Source organism: Crocodylus siamensis, chromosome 1 (genome assembly GCF_052110815.1).
Source record: "Crocodylus siamensis isolate JL-2025a chromosome 1, ASM5211081v1, whole genome shotgun sequence".
NCBI classification, from domain to species: Eukaryota; Metazoa; Chordata; order Crocodylia; family Crocodylidae; genus Crocodylus; species Crocodylus siamensis.
In genome coordinates this window covers 218,834,680-218,841,280 of record NC_143395.1, presented here as the reverse complement: position 1 = coordinate 218,841,280, position 6,601 = coordinate 218,834,680, and positions in this window count along the sequence as shown.

Below are 6,601 nucleotides of genomic sequence, written 5' to 3'. Positions count from 1 at the left end.
GAAAGGGAAACACATGCAGGCATAGTATGGGTTGTAATCTAACCCACCTGCAGGGGCTGTCCAACCCTTATTATCACACCCCTAGTATTGTCCTATTGTCCTCTCTGGTGGGCATGGAGGACCAGGACTCCACAATCACATGGACGTGGATCACCATGATCCATCCTATACTTACTAAACATTCCACACAATGAATGGGAGTTGGTATCAGCAATGTCATAACCTCAAGGAATGCCAAAAATAAAGGTATGTTTGTTTTGGTTTCATGAGCCAATAACTGCTGCTTAGGCACCTACTTAGCACTTAGACCTGGGCTTGCAAAATGCACCATCTCTGAAAGTGATTAGCACAGGGATGGGCAATTATTTTGGGTGGAGGGCCACTTAACAAGTTTTAGTGGGCTGTCAAGGGCTGCGAGGGTAGTCCCATCCCGTGACAGGTGCCTGGCCACCATCTTGTGACTGGAAGTCCCACCTCCTAACACCTGACCTTTGCCACTGGACTTCCCTCCACTTGCCCCCAGAAGTACTCCTTTTGGGAAAGAAGTTTGCCATCTTGGAACTGGAAAAAAAACAAATTATATACTAAAAATCAAACATTGACAATAACATATTTTAATTGTATTTTTAAAAATATTTTTGTCCTGATCTGTGTGCATTTTTGTGGTGTCTATAGAGGTGATTGCATAATAGCTCAAAATGAAGTCTTACTCTTGTATATTGTAAGGGAGTGTAGAGGGGTGGGGGTATAGGTTTTGTTGGGGGCATGTTTGTGGGGATATGTGGGAGTGGAGTCTGTGGGATGTGCGGAGGGGGATGGTGGCTGAGGGAGTGTGTGGGGAGGTGGGCACATGTGTGGTGGGGTGTGTGCACATAGTGAGCAGGGCTCCCCTTAGAGGTGCATGGTTGTGTGTGTGTGTGTGCGGGAGTGCATGGGGAGGGTGTGGGTGGGTGCAGTGCTTGTGGGGTGTGAGGTTGTGTGGGGGTGGGTGTGGTCTTGAGGTTTGCAGGGGAGGGTTTGTGGGTATGGTGGGGTGTGCATGGTCTCCTGTGTGTGCCCCCCTGAGCCAGTCAGCATCCACCTCCACCCTGCAAACATCCAGGAGCCCATGCACCCCAGTACACCCTGTGCCTGCTCTGGACTCACCCCCGCCGGGGAAGAACAGCCAAAACCCATGCACAGCCCCGACCAGGCTTGCCCCCATGCCTGCTCTGCACTTCCTACCCATGGTGCTTCCTGCTGCCCCCTGGGCACACATCAGGGCTGGGGCAGCACCACAGCTGGACTGCCTTTCCAGGCAGCCCAGGTGATGGCAACTCCTTCCAGCTGCCGCCACCTCTCCAGCCCCATGGTACTAGTGGGGACCTGTGCTACACAGCCCTGGCCCCCTGTGCCCCACACCTGCTCTGGGCTTACCCGCCCAGGCTCTGCAGCTGTGGCACAGCACAGAAGCTGTTACTCAGCGTGGGGAGAAAGCGGCTCCGGCCCCTCCTACTGCCAGAAGTTCCCTGCTGCAGCCACCTGGAGCCTGTGTGGGGCTGCCCTGTACCTCCGCTACCATCACCACTGCCCCCAGGTTGCCCCATGAGGCAGTGGTGGCAGTGCAGAGCAGATGCAGGGCAGCCGTGCGTGGGTTTCAGGTGGCTGCAGCAGGAACCTGGCAGCAAAAGGGGGAGGGAGACAGGCTGTTTTCTCCCCCATGGTGAGCAACAGGTTTTTGTTCCGCTCCACAGCTACTGAGCCCAGATGGGTAAGCCAAGATCTGGCGCAGGTCATACAGGGTCAGGGCTGGGCAGTGCAGGTCCCTGCCAATACTGCCAGGCTGGGGCCGGTGGCAGCAGCTGCTGGAAGGAGCCACCTGCCACCTGGGCTGCTTAGAAAGGCAGCCCAGTTGCAGAGCTGCCCCAGCACGCGCCACAGCTAGACTGTGTCTAGGCCAGGGGACTGAGGGACCCACTGCAGCTCCCTGGAATTCAGTTTAATTGTACTAGGGCAGCAGTTCTTAACCAGGTATCATGACACCCCAGGGTGCCACAAGAGCCTTTTAAGGATGCACCACAATATTAGCTCTGTTAGGTGTGCAAAAAACACCTATACATGATTCACAAGATAAGCCCAGAGATTTCAAGTAGGAATCCATATGCTCAAAAACATTCTTCCCTATTATGGTATTTCTGAGATCTTTGCAACAGAAAACTGGCTCTGGTATTTTTCTGTAGTCAAGAAACACATGAAAGCTAACAACTGGCATTTTCCAAGGGATGCCTTGAGTCTAGCAAGAGGTACCTTAACCCTCTAATGGCAATTCCAGGTTGTAGCCATATTGGCCTAGAGGAAAAGGCAATTCTAGGCTGTAACCTTATAATAGCTGAGAACAGCTGTCCTAAGGGAAGAGAACAGGTAGGAAAAGAGCTCCCAGAGCAGTTAACTACCTCAACAACAGAAGAGTGCAGGCACTTCACTGCAGACATAAGCTATTACCCTGCAAAGGATTTGCACAGAATGGCACTTAGATCACTGGGAAGCTTGTGAACTGCAAGTAAACTGACAATTAACAGGCAATAAGAGCAACAGATAAACATGACAGGAAATAGGGTAAGTCTAGTTAGACTGAGGCATTGCAGGAATTCAAGTAATCCTGGAGAGATGCTGTTTCCTCTCACCTTCTTGGTTTCGGTTTTGTTCTGATTGTGTTTGAACAGCCTATCACACACACTAACCAGGTTTGCAGTTCTGCATAGTGGGACCCAAGCTTTGCCACATACAACACATGCACAGGACTCCCATGGATACTGATCTGCAACAGACTCTCACAGAATCCTCTACCATTACATCAGGATGAATTCCATGAAGGCCTTTAAACCTGGAACAGTTTCTAGAGAATTTTCTGAACAAATAAACAGAAAAACCCTATAAAACATCATGGTCTCGAAGATTTTGAGCTTTCCTAGAGAGTTGTATTAGGGAAGAGCTGAAGAAATAAAGACACATTCATTTTCTTTAATGAGATGCACTTGTTTCCTCTGTGGCTTTGCTGCAAACAAAAAGCAAGCCCATATACCCATTTTCTCTACAGTTTTACTAAATGAGGGTGGTCAAAGTCTGAGGGAAAAGACCCAAAAAACAAAAAATAAGTCCTGGAGAAACTATTCTTACCTGAAGAGACTCGGCGTCCTAGTTCATAGCAATCCTGGAGAGAGGCATTCAAAAGACCCTGCTTGTCTCCTTGTAGCAAAGCCCTCTGAAGGAGAGGAGATCAAAAGCCTATCAACTGTTGGCTTCTCTGACTTTCTCTGAGCATGAGGAGATAGATTCAGCAGAGAAAGGGTTTTCTGGAGCAGGCTAAAAACAGCTGACTTGGGGACTTGAAAATCTTTATCTGAATGTGGAAGAGTCAGTCATTTGTGGTCTGGAGGACAAATAGTTTATGTGCTTTTTCCCTGTGTGTTGACAGAAAAATGCCCTCTTTCCTTTGAAACAATTGCTGTATTTTTATCTCATTTTCTCTGTGAGGGGCAACGCATGCTTACCCATGTGGCCAACCATCAGGGGCATGCCTGGAATGTGAATGGGGGGGGGCTCGGGCCCCTGGTATCAGGAACAGACAAGATCAGAGAACTAAAGGTCTGGACTAGAGGCAGGAGATCAAGGTTAGGCAGGTTAGGAGGCTGAGGTATATAAGGGATTAGGGTGTAGGTGGTTAACTTGGGTAGAACCACAGGCCAAGTGGAGAGAGTCAGGAATCTGGAGGGCATGGGTCTAAAACTGGTGTCTCTAGCCAAGGGGTCTGGAGCAGGCACCTTTAGCTGCATGTGACCAGGACATGAGTTGCTTAGATAAGTCACATGCCAGAAGCCAGCTGTCTGAGGACAGGGATCTGGAGCCACAGGGGTCAACATGCCAGCATGGCAGTCTGGGAACATGAGGGTCTGGGTTAAAGTCTAGAATCAGGAATAAGTAGGTGGGAACCAGGATGAAATCATGAAGCAGGATCCAGGGCACAGGAGACCAGGAGTAGGGATCCAGAGGCCAAGGGCTAGAGAGGGCAGTATCATGTTTTGTTGACTAGTCTGCTGGGGCACTGAATGGTGACTGGGGCCAAATGAGAGCAGTTAGGCCACTAGCCACCAGGCCAATTCAGGTAAGTAGGGCCAGCCGGTGGCAATTTGGCTAGCCTGCTGCCCTGACCCCCTGACACTAACCATCTAACCCTATTAAATTCTACCAGCTCTGCCATAAGCCTGTAAGTTGCACAGAGTGACTGTAGGACACTGCCTATGACATCCCTCTCCAACTGACCTGCTATGCTAAGTCCAGAAGCCCTGTGCAAAGTCTATCTGCTTGCTTCCTCTTGTCACATGTTCTCCTGAGAATTCAGGGGAACCCAGAGCACCCACCCAGTGTGGGTTTGGGGAGAGCATGTGTTTGGGTGACAGAGGAATCTGATGATCAGGGCTCTGGCTATGAACTGCAGGATCCAGGATAAGGGGAGGGTGTGTACCTCTGATGCACCTTGAGACTCCATGCCAGGAGCAGTACCTGGGCTGTGCTCAGACTGCACAAATAGAAGTGCATGGGGGATGCAGTGGTGGGCTCCCAACAGCCTGGTGAGTGCCCACCAGAGGACACTTAGCCAGATGCTTTCACCTCAGGGCCCTGATCAGTTTTTGCTCATCAGTTGCTCCACAATTACTTTCCACAGGAATCCTAGAACCGTACTCCATTGGACACTGCATACCTACAGCCCTCATCTAGTTTCAGTCAGATTCAGCGTGGTTTAATTCCTGGGTCTGTAGGATGGTGGGGCATATCAGGTAAACAGCTGCTACCTTTCACAGTAGTAGTGGCCACATTTGGTGGTAGAGTGAGTAAATTGGAAACACCAGGCTCCTCACATGTGGGATGGTTGTGTCCGACTTTCCAGGTGGTGGTGGAAGATGGGTTGGCTGGAACAGCAGCACAGAGATGAGATGGGTGGTGATTCCCTGCGCACACTGGGATCCTCCCCTGCATTGCCTCCATAACACCTTCCTTGACCCCATCCCTAGCACCCCTGACACAGCCAGCCTTCCTACCACATTTCCCTTCCTACCACTGGAGTAAGGGAAATGTGGAGACTGGGGAGCATTCAGGAGGGACAGCGAAGGCTTGTCAGACACCAGAAGTCAGAGGATTGGATCTAATAAATCTCTGATTTCTGCCACTATGCACTGGGTGAGGAGAGCTGAGCTAACTCTGACAAGAATTGCTTTTCCCTTACTAAACCAGGATGGAGAAATGGAGAAACCTTAATGTACAATAATATGGGTGTGTGCGTGTGTGTGTGCGAGCGCGTGTGTGCACAGAGACTCCCTATGCCTGAAGAAAGGTGATTGCACATCCCTTCCAGCCCCTTCCACCATTTCTCAAGGTTTCTTCAGCTGCCATCCTCTTAACTGCAGGGTGGCTGCAGGGAGGGAAGAAACCAAAGTGTGAAGCACTTCCTGTCTCTTTCTTTGGCATCTGCAAATGGGGTGTGCTTTACTAATGCCTCCTCTTGCTGAGCTTCACTGAAGGACTGATAAGGGGAGGCAGAGTTCAAAAGAGAGAGGTTGACTGGGCAGCAGCTGCGGCTGCCACTGTGCACAAAGAAGCTTTGTCTGCCCAAGCGATGGGTGCCTGATGCCCACTGAGCGATGCATGTGGGCAAGGTGTGAGAAGTCCCTTATAAAGCAACTGGTTGTAGCCACAGAGGCAAGTATTCCTTGACAACCCTGATGGAGTGAGGCCATCCAGATGCTCTGTGGGCATATCAGATGGAGCTGGTACTAGGGACCTGATGTATACAGTGCACCTTATGTTTCCTTCACAGGGTGACAGCCAGGAAGGAAGAGAAGATGGGCTCTGTAGAGGGACTGATGTGACCCTGTCTGAGGGAGCTCTGAGGAAGGGAAGAGGGTCTGGAGGTGATAGGCAGGGGGAAGGATCTGGAAGGCAGGAAGCATTGATAACCTGCTGCCACCGGCACCTTCTCTTTTCTGTGGAAATGCAGGCTGTTAAGCTGAGGGATATTTCTATGCTTGGTGGGTCAAGAAGAGAGAACAGAAGGGAGAGCTTCAGGGGAGAAAGCTCAAGAGGTCTGGGCCTGCGTACAGAGGAAACTGGCTTATGAGAGAGAGAAATTGAGTCTTTCAATGAGTGACTGGCAGGAGGAAAAGTGGAAGGAGTTTGGAAAAGTGAGGGAAAAGAGATAACAGTGGTTTTCTATCACAGTGCTGGCCACATGTCCATCTCAAGGAACTCTGGGCTGGCCACTGGCCACCCCAGTCCTCTCTATTGCAGTGATAGCCACACACCCATCTCAGTGATCGTTGGGCTAGCCACTCTTCACCCCCGTAACAGCAAGAGCTTCATGCCCCCTGAAGTGTACAAGGAAATGAAAGGGTGTATGGGCCAAGAATGGAAATCGGGCTGTGTGATGGGCACTGCCAGAAGATGGTGTCCCTGCCAGGAGAGCTGAGAGGAAGTTTCTCGATCTGAGTACTTCAGCAAGCTGTGATCCATGCAGGAGGCAGGAAAAAGCCCATTTTATTGTACTTTGAGTCAATAAATAACATCAGCA